The sequence below is a fragment of the Armigeres subalbatus genome, chromosome 3 (genome assembly GCF_024139115.2).
Source record: "Armigeres subalbatus isolate Guangzhou_Male chromosome 3, GZ_Asu_2, whole genome shotgun sequence".
Lineage (NCBI taxonomy): Eukaryota > Metazoa > Arthropoda > Insecta > Diptera > Culicidae > Armigeres > Armigeres subalbatus.
This window is the reverse complement of record NC_085141.1, coordinates 69,352,188-69,375,014: the sequence shown is the minus strand read 5'-3', so window position 1 is coordinate 69,375,014 and position 22,827 is coordinate 69,352,188. Positions and strand designations below refer to the sequence as shown.

Genomic DNA, 22,827 nt, shown 5'->3' with positions numbered 1-22,827 from the left:
GGTATATCTCAGTTATCGATCTGCTTAATTATCGATTGACGCAGTTTAAATTCTGAACCCCTTGGCCGATTTCGACCAACTTTCGAACGAAACTTCCTTATCTTAAAAAGGGACGATAGGGGGTTAAGTATGCTCTTTAGAAAAGGGGGAGGGTATGGGGGGAGGTGTATTGCTTAGTTATCGGTCAACTCAGTGTGAATTCTGAACCCCTTGGCCGATTTCGACCAAATTTGGAACACAAATTCCTTATCTTAAGAAAGAGACAATAAGGGAATGATATGGAAATGCTAATATCATCTTCCAAACTTGGACGTACATGTTCATGATAGCATTAGAGGCGAAAGTATAGAATTGATAGTTCCGTTAGGATACGGCAGGCATGAAGAATGTTTTTATAGAAGTCGATTTGAAAGCGAGCGGAGGGCAATATTTGTGATGGCACATATCGCACGACCTTGATGATATTAGCATTTCCATATCATTGTAAATCGTTTAACTTCACGTAGAAGTAACACACACGAAATCATTAATTTAGTGTACTACCCTTGGTGGGGGCATCCATCAATTAAGCTGTTATTGGTCGACGGTACAGCAGCAGTGCCTTTCTCTGCTTTGTTCTCTCCGAGGCAGCCAAGTTGGTTGCGACGAGACGGACGCAATGAGAAAACAGAACTGTGCAATAAAAATCCTATTCGACTAAATGCTGATGTCATATTAGAAATTTGGGGACAGTACTCGTCGATAGCAAATCCTTCCGCACGCGATGGCATATGAGCAAGTCAAACCACCTTCCTTTTGCCAGTGGAGATATATCAGCTTCCACACTGATATTCTTCCTCCCCTTCATACGGGAGCTTGGCAGAAGGAAGGTCGTGCGATATGTGCCATCACAAATATTGCCCTCCGCTCGCTTTCAAATCGACTTCTATAAAAACATTCTTCATGCCTGCCGTATCCTAACGGAACTATCAATTCTATACTTTCGCCTCTAATGCTATCATGAACATGTACGTCCAAGTTTGGAAGATGATATTAGCATTTCCATATCATTGTAAATCGTTTAACTTCACGTAGAAGTAACACACACGAAATCATTAATTTAGACAATAAGGGGTTAAGCATGCTCTTTGGAAAAGGGGGAAGGTGTGGGGGAGGGGTATTTCTTAGTTATCGATTAACTCAGTGTAAATTCTGAACTCCTTGGCCGATTTCAACCAAATTTGGAACACAAATTCTTTGTCATAAGGAGACGACGATAGGAGATTAGGGATGCTCTTTACAAAAGAGGGAGGGTATGGGGGGAGGGGTATTGATTAGCAATCGATCAGCTCAATGTAAATCCTGAGCCAGATGACCGATTTGAACCAAATTTGTATCAAGTATGGTCTGTCCTAAGGAAGCGATTTTAGTGGATGTGGTTAAGTAATTTTAAAAGGGGGAGGGTGTGGGAGAGGGGTATTGTTTAGTTATCGATCAATTCAGCATAACTTCTGAACCCATTTATCGATGTCCACCAAATTTGGAACCCATATTATCTGTCTAACGAAGACTATATCAGACTGGGTAGGAGTGCCATAGCTAAATGAGAGAGAGGGTATATTCATTAAACGAACAGTTTAGTATACCTTTTTATCGCATAGGTCAATGTAAACCAAACACGTAAACACGTAATCCCAACCCAAAGGAAACAATTATAGAGAGGCTGGAAGAGACTTTTGGAATGGGAGGGGGGGTTTTGGGATTGGGTATTGTTGTTCATCGGAATAATGGTATGCCCAGTGAAAAGCAATGAATGATGAGTTTCCTTCTGAATGGTGGATGTGATTGCTTCTTTAAAAGTAGGCATTTGCCCGGAATAAGGCAATGGTGAGTGTGATCCCTTCTTTAAAAATATGCGTTGCCCGGAAAATGGCATCGATGAATGTTTTTCCTTCTTTAGAAATAGACGTTGGCCCGGAATAAGACCTTTCAAACCAACAATCCCTTCTGCAAAATCAGTCAATGTTTCCAAAAGCCTTCTTTTAATATATAAGTATGAATTAATTATTAATATATAAGATAAAGTATGAATAAGTGAACACAATTACCCTGTTGATCAATTGGTTTTATCATTTTCCGATTGTAAAAGAAAACTGCAAACCAAACTGGCAATTCCGAGCAAGGCCGGGTACATAAAGCTAGTGTACATTATGTGGAAGATAATGATTTGAAAAATGTATTGGAGGTAACCACTTTCCCTTCGACGGGACTCGAACCCATGACCCACGGTCGTTTCATAAGTTTTCCTAACATTGTAAAATAATGTCCAAGTCGGGTGGTTTAATCCCCGGATTATAGGCAATTAATTTTGATTGAACCCTACAGTTTTGATTTTCCGTCTAATTAGCTGACTTAAACTGAAAATCTACCCCATAATAACCTGGAAAAGTGCTATTCTATGAAAAGGAGTGTGAGAACCTTCACTCAATAGAACGCGTTTCTTCGGTATAAGGCAGACAGTGGAGATGACGCCTTCTTTAAATGAACGCGTTTGTCCGGTAAAAGAGAAGATGATGCCCTCTTCAAACAGACTTAGTGAAAAAAAACTTAGTGAAAATATACTGAATGATCAAAAACTCTGAACCCCAAGATCCGCTGGCCTAAACGCTAGCATTTGTACCAATTTAGATCCGTAAAAATTGTGCGCTCTAACGCCATGATATGACAAATAAATCACAGGTAACTTTACCTTCATACCGTAGGTTATCTATTCACTGCATTTAGCTTCGCGACCGTCTTTTATGTATCTAGAGAGGGTCATTCTCTAGAAAACATCGTTCTCGTTATCCATGGTAACGAAACGGGCTCATTCAACAAAGAGTCATACCGCACATGGCTTGGGACGTAACTAAACTAGAGACAAGCAAATTATGTACTCGTCCTGACAACGCGGATTTGTAATTAAACGAGCCTATTGCGATTGAATGATACTGCAAGTCAAACGTTGATCTTCATTGCTTGACTATGACTATGGACGGTAACCAATGACAAACCTGCTCAGTGTTCAATGTACACGTTACGATTTTCTCATATTGATTTATCATTATGTTGATCTTTTAAAAAATAATTTCATAGATTTCGTCGATTGCATAAATTATTGTGCCGATCGAAAAATTGAATCATGTTGTTCTCTTATTGAAATTTCTCTATAGGTTGTAAACGACACCAAATAACTGAGTTTTGTTAGAGATGAACTATAATTAATATGAGTTGATTTACACGTGTACTCTCTCGGCTGCGCTCAGAATGCTCACAAACTCTCTCGATGCGATGGATACTTTTGGACAGCTCTATCCACAGCTCCCAAGCTGTCAGCAAGTCACTCACTCTCTCTCTCTCTCTTTCTCGCTTATTCTTACTCACTCACTCTTACTCGCTCACTCACTCACGCTTAGTTACTCTTACATACTCACTTACTCACTCACTCACTTTTACTCATGCACTCCCTGTTACTCACTTTCTCACTCTTTCTAACACATTTATTCTTACTCCCTCACTCACTCATTCACTCTTGCTCATTTGCTCATGCATACCACTCACTCACTTTCATTTGCTCACACACTCTTACTTGCCCATTCTATCTTACTTATTCACTCACTTTCACTTACTCAATTTTACTCATGCACTCATTCTTACTCACTCGCTTCCTTTTACTCACTCACTCACTCACTTTTACTCACTCACTCATTTTTACTCACTCGCTCACTCTTGCTCACTCACTCACTCTTACTCATTCACTCTTATTTACTCACTCACTCACTTATTCATTTTCTTTTACTCATTCACTCACTTTTGCTCACTCTCACTAACTTATTAACTCTTACACACTTACTCTTATTTGCTCAGTCTTACTCCCTTACTCTTACTCGCTCACTCTTACTCACCCACTCAACCACTCGTCGATTCCAAGACCACGCTTCATCCATAATCCGTTGTTTTTACTACCTACCTACTACCTTTTACCTAGCTGCCCTTGTAGCCATGCTGACGTTTCCTCCGGCTCTCTGCATTATGTGCATTAGTACGTGCTGCATAATCTCCCCCTACCCACCAGGACTCAGGGTATGGAACGAGATTTTACGGAGTTAGAATACTTAGTACTATACTGCATTGAAACAGTACAAGACGAGGGGCGAAATGTTGTTCATTCATATTAAATGCGAATTAACTTTTATTTTTAACCGCCAAAAACCTCGTAAATAAAGACAATAAATAGTAATAAACTTTTATTGAGCATTTTTTTTTTTTTCATTGATGTGGTGTATAAACTCGACTAACACGTGGCTCTGGCTCATTCGGGGTAATATCCCATTAAGGGGTCGTACACATATTACGTAAGCATTTTTTTCTGGGTTTTTCGACCCCCCCTCCCCCCATGTAAGATTTTTTCCATACAAATGATTTTTTTATTTATATGGTGCGTAAGAAAATGACGGACCCCCCCTCCCCCCATAAGTGCTTACGTAATATGTGTACGGCCCCTTAGGGGTAAACGCATTTGGGGTAGTGAATTACTCAGGGTAGTGGCCTTCAAGGTAATGGCATTATGGGTAGTGTCGTAGAGTCGTGTTTTATATCTGCCTTTTCCACTTATCGTCGTTTTTGCCCAGTAGAAAACAAAAGAGGATGTCATTTTCATCTTTTAATTCGTGTATTTGCTCGCTTTAAGACACGGAAAGGTATGATTCCTTCTTTCAATGGATGCATTTGTCTGGCAGAAAACAAAAGAAGATGTGGGTGCTCCATTCAATTCAGGAATTTGCTCGATTTTAGGCAACCGAAAACATAATCCCCCCAACGGGTTCAAATTCTCGGCAGAAAGCAAAAGATGATATGACTCCTTCTTTCAATTTACTCGATTTACGGGATTTACTCGATTTACGGCAAGTGATAATGTGATTTTTTTTTGCAGATGGCAAGAGAGAAAAAGACTCCTCTAAATTCAGGCATTTGCTTTGCTTAAGGCAAGAGAGGATATGGTTTCTTCTTTTAATTCTAGCATTTGCTTAATATAAGAAAAGGTAAGGTAGGCATGAAGCATATATGGCGCCGAAGTTAAATAAGATCGACAAATAGAAATTATTAGTTAAGCACTGAGAAAATGCTTAAATAGAACTAAGTTGAAAAGCAGGCGAAGTTCCAGTTGGAATGAAGAGCCATTGAAGAAGAAGAAGAAGAACTAATAAAAAGAATGCACAATTAGCAGGCTTTCCTTACATGTAAAATAAGAAAATAAGCCACCAATGTCTAGTTAATTCAAAGAAGATTTATCTTTTTAGTAGATGTGTCAACATTTGAAATATTTCTTCTTTTACAGGAACCTTCTTTATTGTTATTTTGCTGCGTCGTACAACATGCCTCTAATGTTTCATAGTAGAATCAACGAAGCTGAATGGGTAAATGTTATTCATCAATCACAAAGCTTTAATAGCAAATTATGCCAAATGACCATTATACAAAACGATTATTATGTCAAATGGCCGTTATGCCAAACGATCATTATGCCAAACGGGGTACAATCATACGGACGCAACTGATTAGCAACCGTCTAACGTAGCCAAAACGTTTGACAGTCACTTTTGGACTGCGTTTTATACGTAAATGATCATCGCGCCATCTCCGAATGATTGCCAAATTGACGAATTTCGCGCCAACTCGACCAGCGGTTGGCAGCACCATCTCAGAATCGAATGAAACTTGGAGGGCATAAAGATATGGTATTTCTAAGCTACTCTGCATACTTATTTTTTTAAATTGTCAAGAGTAACATTTGATGAGGGCCTAATTTTTTTCATGGATTTTTTTTAAATCGATGTAACTCTAAAGTTAGGAGACCTACAAAAAAGTGTTGTATGGCGGACTGTCGTGAAATTCCCTGAAGTTTTTTGGAAAAATAACCATAAAATAAAAAACCGATTTCCACACTGAAAAAAAAATAGTTTCAAAAATTAAAATCGATACCCCCGATTCTGTTTTTACACGGATTTTTTTACACGGCCGTGTATAAAAAATACCATACAATTTTTGCTCCATTTTGCATGATTCGTCGAGAAATCATAAAACTTTTTTTACACGCATTTTCGAATTTTGAACTGAAAACTTTTTTTACACGGAACGCATCCCCCGTGTAAAAAAGAATCGGGTATATTACAAAAAAACCTAAGCTCAGAAATCGATGAAATTTTTTCTGCAGATAGGTATTTTAATTATCTAACATTTCTGGAAATAATGTTCCTGTGAGGCTGTGACATATTTAAGGTAAAAAAGGTTTTGTAACAAAAACTTTCTTCATGTCCATATTGAGTGAAAATTTATCATCGTGTTTTATGCCTACAGCGCCAAATATAGGTTCAGCAGCCTATCATCAATCAACGACACATTTTGGACGTATAAAAACTTGTTTAGGAAGCAATTTAGCATAATCTAACGTTAGTCTATAATGATTGATTAAATTTAGCTCATTTAAATTGATTTTACACTAATTTTAACAAGAACTATCGAATTTTGAACTTCCCCCAGTTTACCTTAAAAAAAAACTGAGTTTTCTGCAAAAGATGTAGGACAACACTCTTTACGGATACGGTTGTAAATTTCTGTGACGAACAACACCAAATCTACTTACTACATAATTCAAAGTTTACTATCCTGAATAATTGAGGCCTTTTTGTTGTTTAATGCCTTTTCAACTCTATAGTTATCGTTCCTGAGTTCAGTTTCATGAAGTAATTTCTAGCGGTTCGAAGCAGCAGAAATGTGATTTTTAACAAAGAGAATCAAAGATAATTCCAGGCCTGCCACTTAAGGACAATTCGTGGCTGGATAGTTCCACGCAATTTCAACACTTGGCAGCCGTAGCCCCAACAAAAGTGATTCAGTAATGCGTGGGAAACGCATGTGCTCTCCTTATCACGTACTACCGAAAATTCTATATGAGAACAAAGAAACTATACAAATCGACAAAAAAGTAGTCATTTCCTCGGAAACCTCCGCCCTCGTTCGTCGAGAACACGCAATGAGGCACCCAAAACGAAATCCCATGAACCGCAAAAACCAACCCCGGAGTACCATATATCAAATTGTGTCAACCTCATTCTTTGCTCTCGGCAGCAGTTGTAATTGTTGCGCCGCCGTGAGGTGTGCTGGGGTAGAAGCACGCACGGCACGGCCGGAGCATAATGAACGGACGCTTTGTTCTAATTCCAGTTTTCCACACGACATACTCGGCCACCCTTAATAATCTGCTGCCCGCTCTGATTTGGTCATGACTGGGTTACATCACACTTGGTGTTAATATTTGATGATCAAGATTCTCCTGCACCGGATCCCTCCCTGTCGACATTTACATGTATATGACGTTTCATGGCTGCAAAGTCTCGGGGTACCGTGGCTGCAATAAAGCGGCTTCTGTTGTGCCCCGTATGTGTGACTTTTTATCTTCCCACCGACCGAGCCTCGGAGCACTGTGGAGTCACACATCCGTTGTGCCGAGAACTGATTGTTTTTTCCTTCTGTTTTCTTTACAGGCCAGACGGGAACGGGTCTCGAGTAGCTGAAGAAGTGGCACCGCGGACGGACAAGCAATTTGTCGTTATTTATTTAACGCTGACAGGTATGAATGCAAAGTGGCTTCCATCGTTGATTTATTGATTGGTTGTATGCTACTTCGAATGCGAGCGAGGTGAGAGTTAAGGTGAATGGCGTTAGGATACTTTTTCGGAATTATGAATACGATCTTTAGCGCGAAAAAATATGTTCATGTTTACAAATCGACTATTGATTGAGATTTGTTCCATGGTACCTCCAGATCATCTTTCAATTGAACCAGTGATCGTCTGCATTTATGCTACAAAGCTAATTACAAGCTCAATAAGCCAGAAAATACCTTAATGTTGTTTTAATTTCCAATATAATCAAACGAGTAATGTTACATCGATACATCGCGCAGTATCAGGATCTCCTCACAACATCAAAGCATTATAACCCCACGCAAGCATACCGCGAATCTGCCACATTTAGCACCGCCACATAATGGGTGCGTTGCGTGTAATGTGGAACAACCAATCCAATGTGCTTCTCTGTTGGTGCGTGCCAATCAACATCATAAAGAGTTCAAAACTGCACTCACCTATCCGACCAGAAACGCATTCCATTCGAATGTGAATAGGGTCGGTACCAGGCGTAGTAGACCATAAGTGGATGAGAGTGGGGTTGAATGCACCAGCAGAAGTTGAATACAGCAGGCATCTACAGTTCAACGACGGTACAGTACGATGCTTTGAAGTAACAAACACCACGTTCCGGTGGTTCTTCATTGAATTTCCACGGAAAATACCCTCGAAGTTCCATGAGAAATTTCCTCCGATTTTACGCGGGTAATTCTATGAAATATTTTCAAGAATTTCTACGGGAATATCCTTTAAATTGTCCATGGATAATTTCTTCGAAGTTCTCCTAATTTTCGAGGGAAATTCCTTCGATTTTGCACAGAAAATTTCTTTGAATATTTCCACAATTTACCACGGGAATTTCTTCCGAATGCGAAAATCCTTCTATGTTCTGCAGGATTTCCACGGGATTTCCTTTTAAATTTTCACGGGAAATTCCTTCGAGTTTCCACGGGAAATTCCTTCAAATTTTCAAGAGGATTTCCTCAAATTTCAACGGGACATTCATTTAAAATTTCTACAGGAAATCACTTAGAATTAGACCCAGAAATTTCGTAGAGTTTTCACAGGATTTTTTTTATTTAGACGGATTATTTCTTTGAATTTCTGCAGTTATTTGGTTCAAATGGCATAGGTAATTGTAAACAACGTCAAAAGCGAGAGACATTTATCATAACGGATACTTGTCATAAGCTTTTTGTGTACATTTAATTAGTTGATTGACTGGCTGAGGGACTGTTCGTCGAATGACGTTTAATCGAATGACATTTGGTCGAATGGACATTTAGTCGAAAGGACATCTTGTTGAAAGTACATTTAGTCGAATGAGCTTTTAGTTGAATGACCATTTATTAGAATGAACATTTAGTCGAATGGACATTCAGTCGATGGGACATTTAGCTGAATGGAAATTTAGTCGGTCGGTAATAAGCTTTTTTAGTAAAATGGATAACTAGGGTAAGGGTAGTCATTTTCGTTTTTCGTCATAATCTCGAAAATCAATAGAAGAGACGCTTTTTTGCCAAACTCATCCGTACCAAATCGTAAGCTCAGGAGAAACGTTCTGCAGTAGTGGAGTTCTAGCAAATGGACGTTGCTTTCGTTGGTTTTAGCCCCTATGACGATGAACGCATACAGGTACCTGCCGTGTCCCTAGTTAAGGATTTTTTGATTGAATTTGTCTTTTCAAAACGAAACGTGGTTCATTTAATTGATAGAATTTGTTTTGTATTGCCTCCTAGTTAAAATGAGGTTTAGATGATTTTTTTAGAGAAAATAACATACTAACGCAAAATACATCAAATTTGAAAATAAAGCTGTGATTGGATCTAACTAAGGGTATGCGATAACACACTTTTTCCTAACGAAACGAAACGAAACAAAATTCAAAATGTCTATGTTGATTCGAAACGAAACTAAATATAGATTTACTTTCGAGTTTTCGAAACGATACGAAACCAGGGTCCATTTAATTCGAAATTTTTCGAAACGAAACGAAATTTTATTTTTTTTCCGCGGAATTTTTATTAAAGTTGTTTTATATTATGTACGGATTTTCGATTTTACTTTTCAAAGTCAAATAACTGTTTTGCGATAAATAGAGTTATAATAAGAGAATAAGTACCGTGCGGGACCGAAATCCGTACAGCATCGAAATCCGTCCACCTCATGAGATATCAATAAATTAAAGGGGGTTAAAGGCAATTAATGTAGAAATAATTAATCGTATCCTGTTCAGATTCTTGGCAGTAAGCTTTTAGGGCATAGAATTGCAAAGAAGGCTTTGCAATTAAAGCAACAAAAATCAAAAACTAATCTCCACCCACCAAACGCGGAGTTTGTGCCGCCATTTTGTTTTCGGGTAGAGTATAATTGCACTAAAAGTAACTTTGTTTTTATTGCTTATTGCAAATCATTTCATAAGATCAGGGGAATACAAATCGAAGGGATCGCTTCTCAAGGTGCGTATCGAACTATTTACAGTGGTAGTTCAGTCAATCAGACTGTTTCAATTCAAATATTTAGTTAAAAAATAGCTGTACGGATTTTGATCCTTTGATTCGAAATCCGTCCACGGTGGACGGATTTCGAGTCAGGAGTAGTTGATTTATTTCATTATTTTATCATGTTTTTCGTAGTTTTTAATGAGTTAATATGAAACAGTTCAAAAGTAGAAGCCTCCATGCTCCTGTGTTGATGACAAATGTTTTATTTACATTCGATTTCTATTTTCTAATGACTTTTTCATATACTAAGGTGCTTAAGTGTACGGATTTCGATGCCCCACGGTAGTCTGTGATAAATCTGTGATTGCCGCTTTCAAAGCAATACATGGAGCGTGTTCTCCCGAATTTGATCAATCAGTTCAGTTTTATATTAGAAAGTATATGAATATATAGAAATTGTTGATTTTTTTTTCAAATTTCGCTAAAAACCTAATTTCACCTGAATTTTCTAAAAAAAGTTATTCACTTGCTTCGGAGTTTCCAATTCATGTCCAGTAATGATGCCGGTCATGCGCTTACAGTCAATTTATTCCTTAGGGCCTTCTTAACTCTTAAGCGGTCTCCACGTGGTGCGATAGAGAAGGATTGAGTGTAAATCCTTCCAAAACCACTATTGTGCCCGTCACGCGTAGGAGGAAATTCTCACTGAACAACATGATATTGAAAGGTACACGATTGGAACTTTCGAATACAGTCAAATTTCTTGGCGTAGTTCTTGATAGCAAACTTAAATGGAACATGCATTTAGAACACGTCATTGTTTTGTGTTAATGCTCTATGGATCAGTAAACGAACTTTTGGTAGGCAATGGGGACTTAAGCCGAAAATGATCCATTGGATATATTCAGCTATAGTAAAACCAAGAATTACCTATGGTTCGTTGGTCTGGTGGCCAAAGACGAAAGAGAAGAATGCTCAGATGAAACTCGAAAAACTTCAACGATTAGCGACTATCTGAATTACAGATGCAATGAGCAGTACACTATCGAGTGCACTAAATGCTTTACTGTACATGCTTCCTCTACATCAAATTGTACAATAAGAAGTTGAAAAGATTGCCTTGAGGACCAGAAGATCCGAAAACCTCTTAGGAAGTGACCTTAAGGGCCGATGTCCACGTAGCGGTTTTGAACTAGCGTGCACGCAGCGTCAACGCAATTGCGGTAGGAAGTACCCAACATCAAATAGAATCATGCACACGCATTTGCGTTAACGCGGCGTCGACACGCGTCTAATTTGCGGCGAGAGTTACCGCAAAGTCACCGCAATTCCCCACAGGAACGCAGCGTGCACGCGAGTATTTTTTTGACATTTCTCTATTCTTTTTCATTCCAACAAGATTTCTAATGGGGAAATCTGTGATGTGAAAGAATGTGTCAGAGCGAAATCAAAACAAACAAAAATACTTCGCAAATCAATTCATTTTGGTTTCGCAAATTACTTTGCAAATTGCAACACTTTTCAAATCTAGCTTTTTAAAATAATAGCAATTGTAATAGTTCGAAGCGGTAAGTGTTTCTTTCGTTCCTGTGTTAGTACCAGTCGCGGTCAAAACACCTTTGGAAAGAACTGACAAGACAAGCAACCATCCCATGCTGGTGGATAGAGTCAAAGTCAACGGAAGTATGTACAAGATAGTGTTGTGATGTTAATTGTACCAACTTTATCAGAATAAATTGATTTCCGAACAGACGGTGATGTGGCAGTTTTGGGTTGAATGACAGAGCAGGCAAAATTCAACAAACAAAGTGCACTCCGCGGGACCCTGTAGGAAGGCGATACCGAGGTTCCTATGGCTTTTCTATTGCTGATATATGTTCATGTTTTTAGGAATGTCAACGGAAGGATGGCGTCAAATAATGTGGATTGCATTGCAAGAAGAAACGAGATCAGATAAAGGGATGGCGAGCTACAGTAAGACTCTGGGACTAATGCGTTTCTTCTAGGAGCGACTGCAGTATCTGACCAAAATGTTTAATGATTTTTTATTCCGGAACAAATTATTCGCCGATAAATGGAACTAATAAAATTCGTACCCCAAACGCTACAGATGCTCAATTCAAGACAAGAACAATTGAATGCCTGAATCCACTATTATTCAAGATTAATCTCCTCCTATGAAGTAATAAATTTAAGTTGGAAATAAAGAATGAGCAACATTATGAAATTGTATTAATATTCATTTATTATGATTGTAGAAAACACATTGGGATGAAGCAAAGCGATGCCAAATATCTGTCTCTCTGTATTGAAAGCGTGTTTATTCAAACAATCGAATTGTGCGACACGATTTCAATTTCACAGCTCTACAATTAATTTAGAAAGTTCAAACTTTTCATTGTAGAAGCTGGGTGGTGCGAATAGAATCGATTTGGTTGTCAAACTGAAGCCAAACTTTTCTATTGTGCCGGAGCCAAACATTGAAGATTGTGGTTATGTTCGTTTCAGATCCTATATTGAGAAGTATTGTTATTTTTTGGGAAAAAAAAAATAAACTTAGATTGAGTTTTTATTCTTTGTAACAAATATTTTCGCATTATATTTCAAGTGAACAATTAGTAGGAATGCAATTAAAAAGCACTCGTTACTAATTTAACAGATACAACAGCTGATTGGAGCAGGAATGTATGAAAACCATCGTAAAGTCATGTAGAGTCTCGCGCATTTGTGCGCCCTTATGCAGCGTAGAAAGAGAAATTCGAAGAGCGGGAAATTTTTGACAGCCAAGCAACTGCAAAATAATTTTGCTTATGGAATTGATTTAAAAACATCCCTCTACTCGCTTGAGAGCAAAAAAGCGGCTCTATCCGCAGTACCCAGTTTAGAAGTAATGGGTGACTTTTAAATCTAGAGTGTGTGTTTTTTTATTCTACTAAAAAGCATTAATTGAATTTTTTTATTTTGAAATAATACTGAGTGACTTTCACTAGTCTATCATCACGACTTCCCCACTTCCGAATTCTAAGTTGGTTCTACGCCGACAATATGTGAACGGAGAACTCGATTCATATTGGAAGAGAATGAAAAATGACAGACTGACAACAGCTGGCAGGCGGATGACATTTGGCGTGACAGATAGGTTTGACGTTAGAAGTTTTGCGGAAAATTACCGCTTGTCGTGTGCATTCCCAGCCTGATTCAACGCCGAATAACGCTGTGTCAACGCAGCTTGAAAAACCGCTACGTGGACATCGGCCCTAAGGGTCATCTTAGCATTCTAAAAAACTTCAGTATAAACTCCCTAGTAATAAACAATGAAGACTGGATGGAGAAAAAGTACAATTTCAATAGACTGTTCAAAGTAATTGATCCTGGACGCAAAACATGGTTGAATGGAGGACCAACACTTCGTTCAGGATCAATTACCTTTTATACTGATGATTCAAAATTGAACAACCAAGTGGGATCAGGAGTTACTGGCCCTGGGATAGACATATCGATTCCCATGGGCAGTTGGCCATCCATATTCCAAGCGGAAGTTCACGCAATTCTAGAGTGTTATCTAATATCCACATTGTAAATATTCATATATACAGACACTCAAATATATGCATAATGTCCGACAGCCAAGCAGCTTTGAATGCTCTAAAGTCGGCAACATGCACTTCAAAACAAGTTTGGGAATGCATTCAGCAATTGTCTTGTCGGAACCAAGTCAATATATATTGGGTTCCAGGACACTGTGGAATAGATGGTAACGAAAAAGCCGATATGCTGGCGAGACTCGGATCATCAAGTCGGTTTACAGGACCGGAACCTTTTTGCAGCTTACCAACTTCTTCTCTCCGTATGAAGGTATGGAAATCTATGAAAATAGAAACCAATTCTAGGAACGCAACTAATGCCAGGCAATCGAAACGCTTTATCACTCCAAATGTTTCCATGACTCGCAACATCTTAGAATTCTCTAGAAGAGACCTAAGCACTTATACGGGTCTCATTACAGGTCATTGTCCGAGTCGATATCATTTGAAGCTTATAGGAAAACTTCAAAATGATCTATGTCGCTTCTGTGACATAGAAAAAGAATACTCGGAGCATCTGTTATGCCGTTGTCCAGCAATTTTTCGAACAAGACAAAAGTTCCAGTTGGAATGTAGAACCATTGAAGAAGAAGAAGTAAGCGTTAATAGAAAAAATTGTATAACATAAGTTTTTGAAAATAGTTTTATGATTTAGTTCAGCGGCGCAGCCAAAATTTTTTGCTAATATAAAGTATGGTTTAAGTTTAAATTTGTTTCGAAATTCCGCGGAATTCCGTTAAATTTCGTGAAAAGCTGGTTTTTTCTTGCGAATTTTTTGTAATTTTACGAAACGAAACGAAATGAAGAAATCAGATTTCGCCATGCTCAAATTCCGCGAAATTCCGCGGAATTTCGTTTCGAACCACCTGAAACGAAATTTTTCGAAATACCGCATATGCTTAGATCTAACAGCGCAAAATATCAATACTTGAAAAAGCATCTTAAAACATAAAAGTACTTGAATTCTATTTCATTACGGGATTACGATCAGATCAATCTAAATATTATTCACATCTATTATACATCAAACAAAATTAAAGTATTTCTTCTGAATGTCTTTTCGCTGATAGTACTTGAAAAATGATCCTTGTTCTGCTTCGTATCGGTAGATGGTCCTTTGGTCCGCATTACAAACATCAACCAGCTATCGAGATTCCCGATTCCCATATCCATCTACAAAATACATGGATGAACTGATTGGAGAAATGCAGTGAACATGAGGAAGTTCAATCAGCAGCGAAAGAAACGAATACGGAAGCTAATGAGATTTTATTCGCCAGAGCAAACGGAAACTTCTTGAGACCCTGGAGAAATATAGAAAAATTGAAAACCTGCAAAAATATCGAAATATTTGATCGATGGGAAAATACCCTGCAATCTATAATTTGTTTGGGACAAGTTCAAAAATTTATTATATCAATGTAAATAATTTATTATACTTCCCATAGTGCGCTTTGGGACATTTCGTTGATTGACATTTAGTTGCCCGGATAAAGGAAATGGTAGCTATGATCCCTTCTTTAAAAGTAAGCGTTTGCCCGGATCAAGGAAAGACTGGATGTTCAATCGCCTCTCCACATCTCGCAAGTGAATGTTCCTGTGAGGCTGTGACATATTTAAGGTAAAAAAGGTTTTGTAACAAAAACTTTCTTCATGTCCATATTGAGTGAAAATTTATCATCGTGTTTTATGCCTACAGCGCCAAATATAGGTTCAGCAGCCTATCATCAATCAACGACACATTTTGGACGTATAAAAACTTGTTTAGGAAGCAATTTAGCATAATCTAACGTTAGTCTATAATGATTGATTAAATTTAGCTCATTTAAATTGATTTTACACTAATTTTAACAAGAACTATCGAATTTTGAACTTCCCCCAGTTTACCTTAAAAAAAAACTGAGTTTTCTGCAAAAGATGTAGGACAACACTCTTTACGGATACGGTTGTAAATTTCTGTGACGAACAACACCAAATCTACTTACTACATAATTCAAAGTTTACTATCCTGAATAATTGAGGCCTTTTTGTTGTTTAATGCCTTTTCAACTCTATAGTTATCGTTCCTGAGTTCAGTTTCATGAAGTAATTTCTAGCGGTTCGAAGCAGCAGAAATGTGATTTTTAACAAAGAGAATCAAAGATAATAGATGGTCCTTTGGTCCGCATTACAAACATCAACCAGCTATCGAGATTCCCGATTCCCATATCCATCTACAAAATACATGGATGAACTGATTGGAGAAATGCAGTGAACATGAGGAAGTTCAATCAGCAGCGAAAGAAACGAATACGGAAGCTAATGAGATTTTATTCGCCAGAGCAAACGGAAACTTCTTGAGACCCTGGAGAAATATAGAAAAATTGAAAACCTGCAAAAATATCGAAATATTTGATCGATGGGAAAATACCCTGCAATCTATAATTTGTTTGGGACAAGTTCAAAAATTTATTATATCAATGTAAATAATTTATTATACTTCCCATAGTGCGCTTTGGGACATTTCGTTGATTGACATTTAGTTGCCCGGATAAAGGAAATGGTAGCTATGATCCCTTCTTTAAAAGTAAGCGTTTGCCCGGATCAAGGAAAGACTGGATGTTCAATCGCCTCTCCACATCTCGCAAGTGAAGGGACGATCGAGATAAGGAGAGATCGAGGAATGAAAGGAAAATTGAAATGGATTCTAGATCGTAAAAAGCTCGTTGCTATGAAAAACGACAACAAAACAAATATCATCTCTTGTTTTGATGTATTTGTTATTGTTCAAAGCCTAGGTTCAAAGATGGTCTAGTAGCCAACAAATTTGAATATATCGACATTAGGGAGAAATAATCCAGAACAAAATTTGACTAGAACACATCGATTTAGGGAGGTTATCGAGATGTAGCAAGCCAAAATGTATGTAGATGGAAGAGACCGAGGAAACCATCGACATAGGGAGAGATATCGAAATATATGTAGAGAGTCCACTGTAATACCTTCTTTAAGAGTTTGATTAGTATGATGGTGGGTTTGATTTTTTTTTCAAGAGTAAGCAACCGTCATTTCAAACGGGCGAGCAATGCATGAAAGATGTATCTCTATCCTGTGGGTGGCAGCTGGATTTGGCTATCAAAAGTAAGCTACAATGGCGATGCGGAAATGTTCGCCGTTAACCCACACTGGGTAATCCTAGCTACAGGGAATTGAGAGAAAGCCAAAATAAGGGATAAGCGATGATCATTCGGTAGACGACACACTACCAATTTGGAAGTGATTAACCCGTAAGTTTTGAAGCAAGAAAGTTTGTAATTTTCCTAATCCTGCTTGGGATAAAATCGATTGTTACCAACCACAGACATTATTTGGTACGAACGTCCCGCTAAGAAACCGTCAAATCCAGCTTCCTGTCGATAGCCAGTGCTTTCAGTGTGTTACCGCGGATAAGAAATTTTGACCACCACTGACAAACAGTGGAAACCCGCCCTGCTCTTTCAGGGGAGCAGAACCGTTCCACCGGCCCCGGAGGAGCCCTTGATTTTTCTTAAAAATAGTGACTTGCCACTGTTCGAAGTCCGAGCACAGTCCTGGCCGACGATACTCTTTGTCCAATGTTTAACGTCGGCCAGCGATACTGAACGAGTGTAAGACAACCACGGGTGCCCACTACGGGCCAGGTTATCAGCTTCGGTGTTTTCCCTAATGTAACGAATACTAGACTGCCGGACCTGTCTTGGTTTTGGCCGGATCTCCGAAGCCAATCCCTAGGCTGGATACGGAACCATCCGTGTATCGAATTTTAAACAATATTAGCTCTTCGGGGTCGTCTCCTTTTTGGAACCGAGCGGCAATGGTTTTGTTTATACAATGGCTGTGGCAGATGTGTCCACGGACACATTTTCTGGCGTTCATCCTGAAACCGTCGGATAAAGATCAACGATGAATGGCGCTTGTTAAGCGATAAACGAACCAGTAGATTTCGTTAACTTTATTCCAATAAAAGGGAGTTACAAAATTCCTGCGGAATTATAAATAAGGTTAATGGTGATTCAATTTAACACAAATATACCACAACTCACTTTTGGTGATTCGAATTCGCAACCGTTTAAACAATGCGTGTCGAGAGATTTCTCGTTATTAGTTACCTACTGATATTGAAGGGGTTTTCTTTTATCGAACTTAAGATGTAAATCGTAAAAGGATCTCACTGCTGATCTTTCAACTCTGATAGGTGAATGTATTCAAATTTGGTCCCACGGGCTTAACTATTCACCAGCTAATTAATTATGGTCGTTTTAGTATACTGGATGATAGGAAATTGAATGTCCTCACCTTATGTTAAGAACAGCCTGGGAATGCAAGTTAGCTGTGTTTTCTAATTCCAAATAAGCGTTAGAATTCACTGTAAAATATATATAGATCAACAGATCCCAGCATTAATTTTACTAACTACAATGTTTGCGAGTTCAATTAGCTTTTACCTGATTTTGGGATAGCAATTAACTAGATTTTTAACAATTTTTGTGAGATATTTTGGCTTAAGTTTAGAAAATTATTCCTTGTACGTAGTTCAGTTTGTCAACAAAGGCTATCTTGTTTACGATGAAATACAATGCGCTGACCGCAGACTCGTCTTCTGACCTTTCGTGTGGAAGACAATCCTCTTTCTGCGGTTTGGGTGTGGATACGTTTAGACGATCGCGTTCACAGGAGTGGGCTCGTCGGATCACTGGACGTGGCGGGATCAACACTCCCCCCAGAATACGCCAAAGATTATCCAGAGGTGTATCCTTACAGACGCCTACGTCTAGTACGGCGAGCTTCACTGCTGGACGCTCGTAGATACCGCTGGTTGTCTGGACGGTAGCGCACCTTACTTGACCATCAGCTCCGGACTTCGTGGCTATCACCCGTCCCTTCGGCCAACAGTTACGCGGGAGATTCTTGTCCACGATGACGACGATGTCACCGACTTAAATGGGCTTTGCTGGACTAAACCATTTGGTGCGGCGTGTGATCGATGGCAGATAATCTCGAAGCCATTGTTTCCAAAACTGGTTGGCCAGAACTTGGGAAAGCTTCCAACAATTCCGGAGTACCACCGGACTGTCATCAAAGGGTACCCATGTCATCAAACCGTTAGATGATCCCAGCAGGAAATGGTTTGGCGTGAGCACTGGTGATTCATCATCTTCAAGAGGGATACTGGTTAGTGGTCTTGAGTTTACCACGTTTTCTACTTCTATAAGCACGTTTTCAAGAACCTCGTGGGAAAGCGTGCTGTTTGGCTTCAGTTTGCTAAGATTCTGCTTAACTGTACGAATGAGACGCTCCCACGCGTCGCCCATATGAGGAGAGGCTGGTGGGTTGAAGCTCCAGCTGGTGTGAGGTGTAGTGAACTCAGTCATCAGGCGTTGGTGATCTAGGTTTTCCAGTGCACTTTTGAGCTCCTTGCTAGTGCCCCGAAAATTAGTACCTTGATTACTATATATTACCGCCGGTGTGCCTCTCCTGCCGATAACGTTGCGCAGAGCCATGACGCAGGAATCGGTACTAAGAGTGTGTGCGATTTGCAAGTGGATGGCGCGAATGGTTAAACATGTAGCTATCAGCACCCAGCGTTTCTCCGTTTTACGGTTGACTGTTACCATAATCGGACCGAAATTATCCACCCCCATATGCGTAAATGGACGAGAGTAGGCGGCCAGACGTTCTGACGGCAGATCACTCATGGTTGGTGGCATTAGAGTTACTCTGTCGTTCATGCATTCCTGGCACTGTTTCCGTATTGCGTTGTACACGGACTTGAGGCGAGGTATTCTGTATCGCTGACGAATTTCGTTGGGAACAGTGTTATGGTTTTGATGATGGTACTTTCGATGGTAGTGATGAACTATCAGCTGAGTAACGTGGTGATTACGAGGAAGGATTATCGGGTTAACTACGTCATAATCAATCAACTGGCAGGCCCCGGTTCGGCCCTGAACTCTGAGTACATCGAATTTATCGAGAAAAGGACAGAAATAAGCAATAGAGCTGCTTTTGGGAATAGGCTTCGTTGAGCTACTCTGACGATTACAAACGAGTATAGCCAGTTATTCAGCGTACTCGCAAGTTTGAGCGAGGTGATGAAGAAAGTTTTTAGCCCTGGCTAACTCCTGCTGCGTTAATGGTCCACTGGTTCGCTGATTTCTTTTGATCATCTGCCTCGAGTTACATATGTACCGAAACACGTAGTCCGTACTTCGCAACATCGTCGACCGCTTGGAAAAATTATGTGGATCGACGACTGATTCTGTTGTGGAGATAGGTGTGCACGCAGTTCCATATCCGTTGTTCCACATTGACGACTGGAAGGCCATTCGGTTTTGGATCGTCTAAGGAACTCTTGACCTTTAAACCAACGACTTGAAGGACTGAGATGTGGCTGGTGCGCCCATTTAGTTCCTTCATCGGCGACGTTCTGTTTCGTTGGGACCCATCGTCAATCATCTTTGTCAGTTACTTCCAATATCTGACTCGGAATGCTACGAGCTGGCTATATCGCCGGTGGTCAGAGTTGGGCCAGCAGATAACGTCTCTTGAATCGGTCCAGAAGTACCTCTTCTTTATTCCAAAGTTCAGTGATTGTGCGACGCTGTTGGGCAGACGCATTCCAAGGACGCTGGCTTGCAACTCTGCACGGGGAATGGAGAGGAATCTCCATTTTCACTCGCGTCGACGAATTTATGTAGCTGTATATTGCAACCGCTCCTTAGTGACACAGATACCCTATAGGAACGTGGAATCCGGACATTGGCTACTTCTGGCAGAATTTTCAGCCATGTTAGCCACTTCTGGAACTGTGACTCTTCAATGGGGGTGTCCCAGTCAACAGAAGATCTCCAAATCTCCTGCAATAATACTTTCAGGTACATTAGAAAGTGGGCAATGAATCCCAGTGGGTCAAACATCATCATGAGTGTTCGAAGTACCTCACGCTTAGTTGGTCGACGGCGTCCGGCTAACAGATCGTCATCGTATCGTGGCGACGCCTTGAATGTAAAACAGTCCATAGTTATGTTCCACCAGAGGCCTAATACTTTTTCGGTCACATTTTCTTGTCCAATCCCGAGGTTCTTCTCGATAGCCGCTCCTTCATGTAGGGAAGCCAAGACCACCGACGAATTCTGCGTTGATGTTTTTGACATACTGGGCTGTTGATGGTGAGCAGCAGGCGCCAAATGTCATCACCATCATCGTGTACACTTCCGGCGACATGTTCTTGGCATCTTCCTTCCAGTAAAATCGCAAACAATGCTGATCTTCTGCTCTCATTAAAACTTGATGAAACATTTCTTTTATGTCTCCACATACCGCAACTCGATGCTCTCGGAACTGGATCAACACTGACCATAGGGAACTTAGCTGGTCGGGTCCTTTCAGTAAAACTGAATTCAATGAGATACCGTGGACTGTAGCTGCTGCGTCCCAGACCAACCTTAGTTTTCCTGGTTTGTATTGGTTGTATACCGGAAACACTGGCAAGTACCACTCGCGTGGTTGGCAGTTTTTCAACTCATCTACAGTCAATTTCCTGACATAACCTTTCTGCACATACTCGGCCATTTTTGTGCGGAGTGCTTTTGCCAAACATTTATCATTCTTCATTCGCCGCTCTAAACACTGCCATCTCCTGAGAGCCATCGCCTTACTGTCGGGTAACCGCGCAGCATCATACTTCCAAAGCAGACCCGATTCAAAGTGCCCGTCTTTGGGCCTTGTCACTGCTTCAAGAATGTCCATGGCACGCTGGCCCTCTACGGAAAGCAGTAGTTTGTCAGGCTTTTGGATACCCACCCATGCTATCGAGAGTGAAATAGTTTTTCATAGCTATGTGGAGGTTTTCGTCTGATCCTTCGTTACATTTGCATATTTGCACTGCATGGTAGTTAACATGCCTTTCGTAATGATTATTGGAAGAGCATGTCCCGTAAACAATCCATCCCAGACGAGTTTAAACTGCTATTGGCTCCGATGGTTTACCTTCCCGACTCTTGAATGCGTGCCCTACACACTTAGCTCATTTTACAGTATTCGGTAAATTTTACCGAAATCTCAACCGCTGAACTGTTCGGTAAATTAATTTACAGATTTTTTTGTAATTTTTTCCATTGCTCAACTGTCAAAATCACCGAAAATTTTACCGAAGTCGGCGATTTATTTTAAGTGTGTAGTCGCGTGTTGTCCAGACCAATTAGGATTCGTGTATGAATCGGGTTACATCCGTGTATGAATCAAAAGGAATCCTAGCAAGGTGACTGTATCGACTTTGTACTTCAGAGGCTATTAGGGTTTGCGGTCGGATTTGTAGATATGTTTCTAATTCTGTTAAGAAAATTATTTTGAGCTTTTTAGTGGAATGTCTTCACTTGTCATAAGGCGAGGATTGTACAAACACGTCTTATGACAAGTTCTAATTCTGGTCGGTCCAGGCGTATTTCCGACCACTACCCCATTTCATTCGTGTGGTGATGGTGGACATCATAGTTTGTTTGCCTCTGTGCGGAAAGAAAAGTTAATTTTTGCGTGTGAAAGTGAACTTGTGCCGCGGGAAAAATATTTCTATCGTGTGCCCTTTTTGTTACTGTATCAGGATAAGTAGGAGGCATTTAGCCTCCGTGCCAAATTTTCATTTAATTTAACATTTATTACTCAACACAGCATCCCGTGAAGCCATAGTTTTACCTATAGCTTCGCGCGGCAAGCTGTTGTTGTTCATTTGCTTGCCCTATTTCTTTTATTCGTCTCTGTGGATCGTGTAGTGTGTTGTTGCATGTTTGAGTCCACTGCTGTGTAGAGGATAGAGTGCGAAAAGTGCAAAGTGGGGATCGCAATCAACGATTTCCCACAGTGTTGTTTTCAATGTGAGAAATATTTTCATGCCCGCTGCTCTCCTATTGAAGCGAAGGCAGCGGCCAGATTGATTACGGAAAATGCAAATATTTTTTTCAAGTGTTGTGACTGTCTATCTAGTCGATCTTTTTTTTTTTTTTACAAGGGAGAATGCATTTACACACTAACCCAGTACACGTGCATTGTAGTTGCCAAACTACCACACGGAAGTGTACT

General features: G+C 39.9%; 1 protein-coding gene across 2 annotated transcripts in view; it reads left to right on the top strand.

Moving 5' to 3' along the window:
- Positions 1 to 22,827, top strand: part of LOC134225610 (connectin-like) — a 235,996-nt gene that overhangs the window by 22,634 nt on the left and 190,535 nt on the right. The window contains exon 2 of one of the 2 annotated variants that reach the window (XM_062705814.1): positions 7,563 to 7,648. The exons of the other annotated variant lie outside the window; for it this stretch is intronic. The gene's annotated coding sequence lies outside the window, so the exon portion shown is untranslated. The remainder of the gene's footprint in view (positions 1 to 7,562; positions 7,649 to 22,827) is intronic. 2 annotated transcript variants of the gene reach the window in all.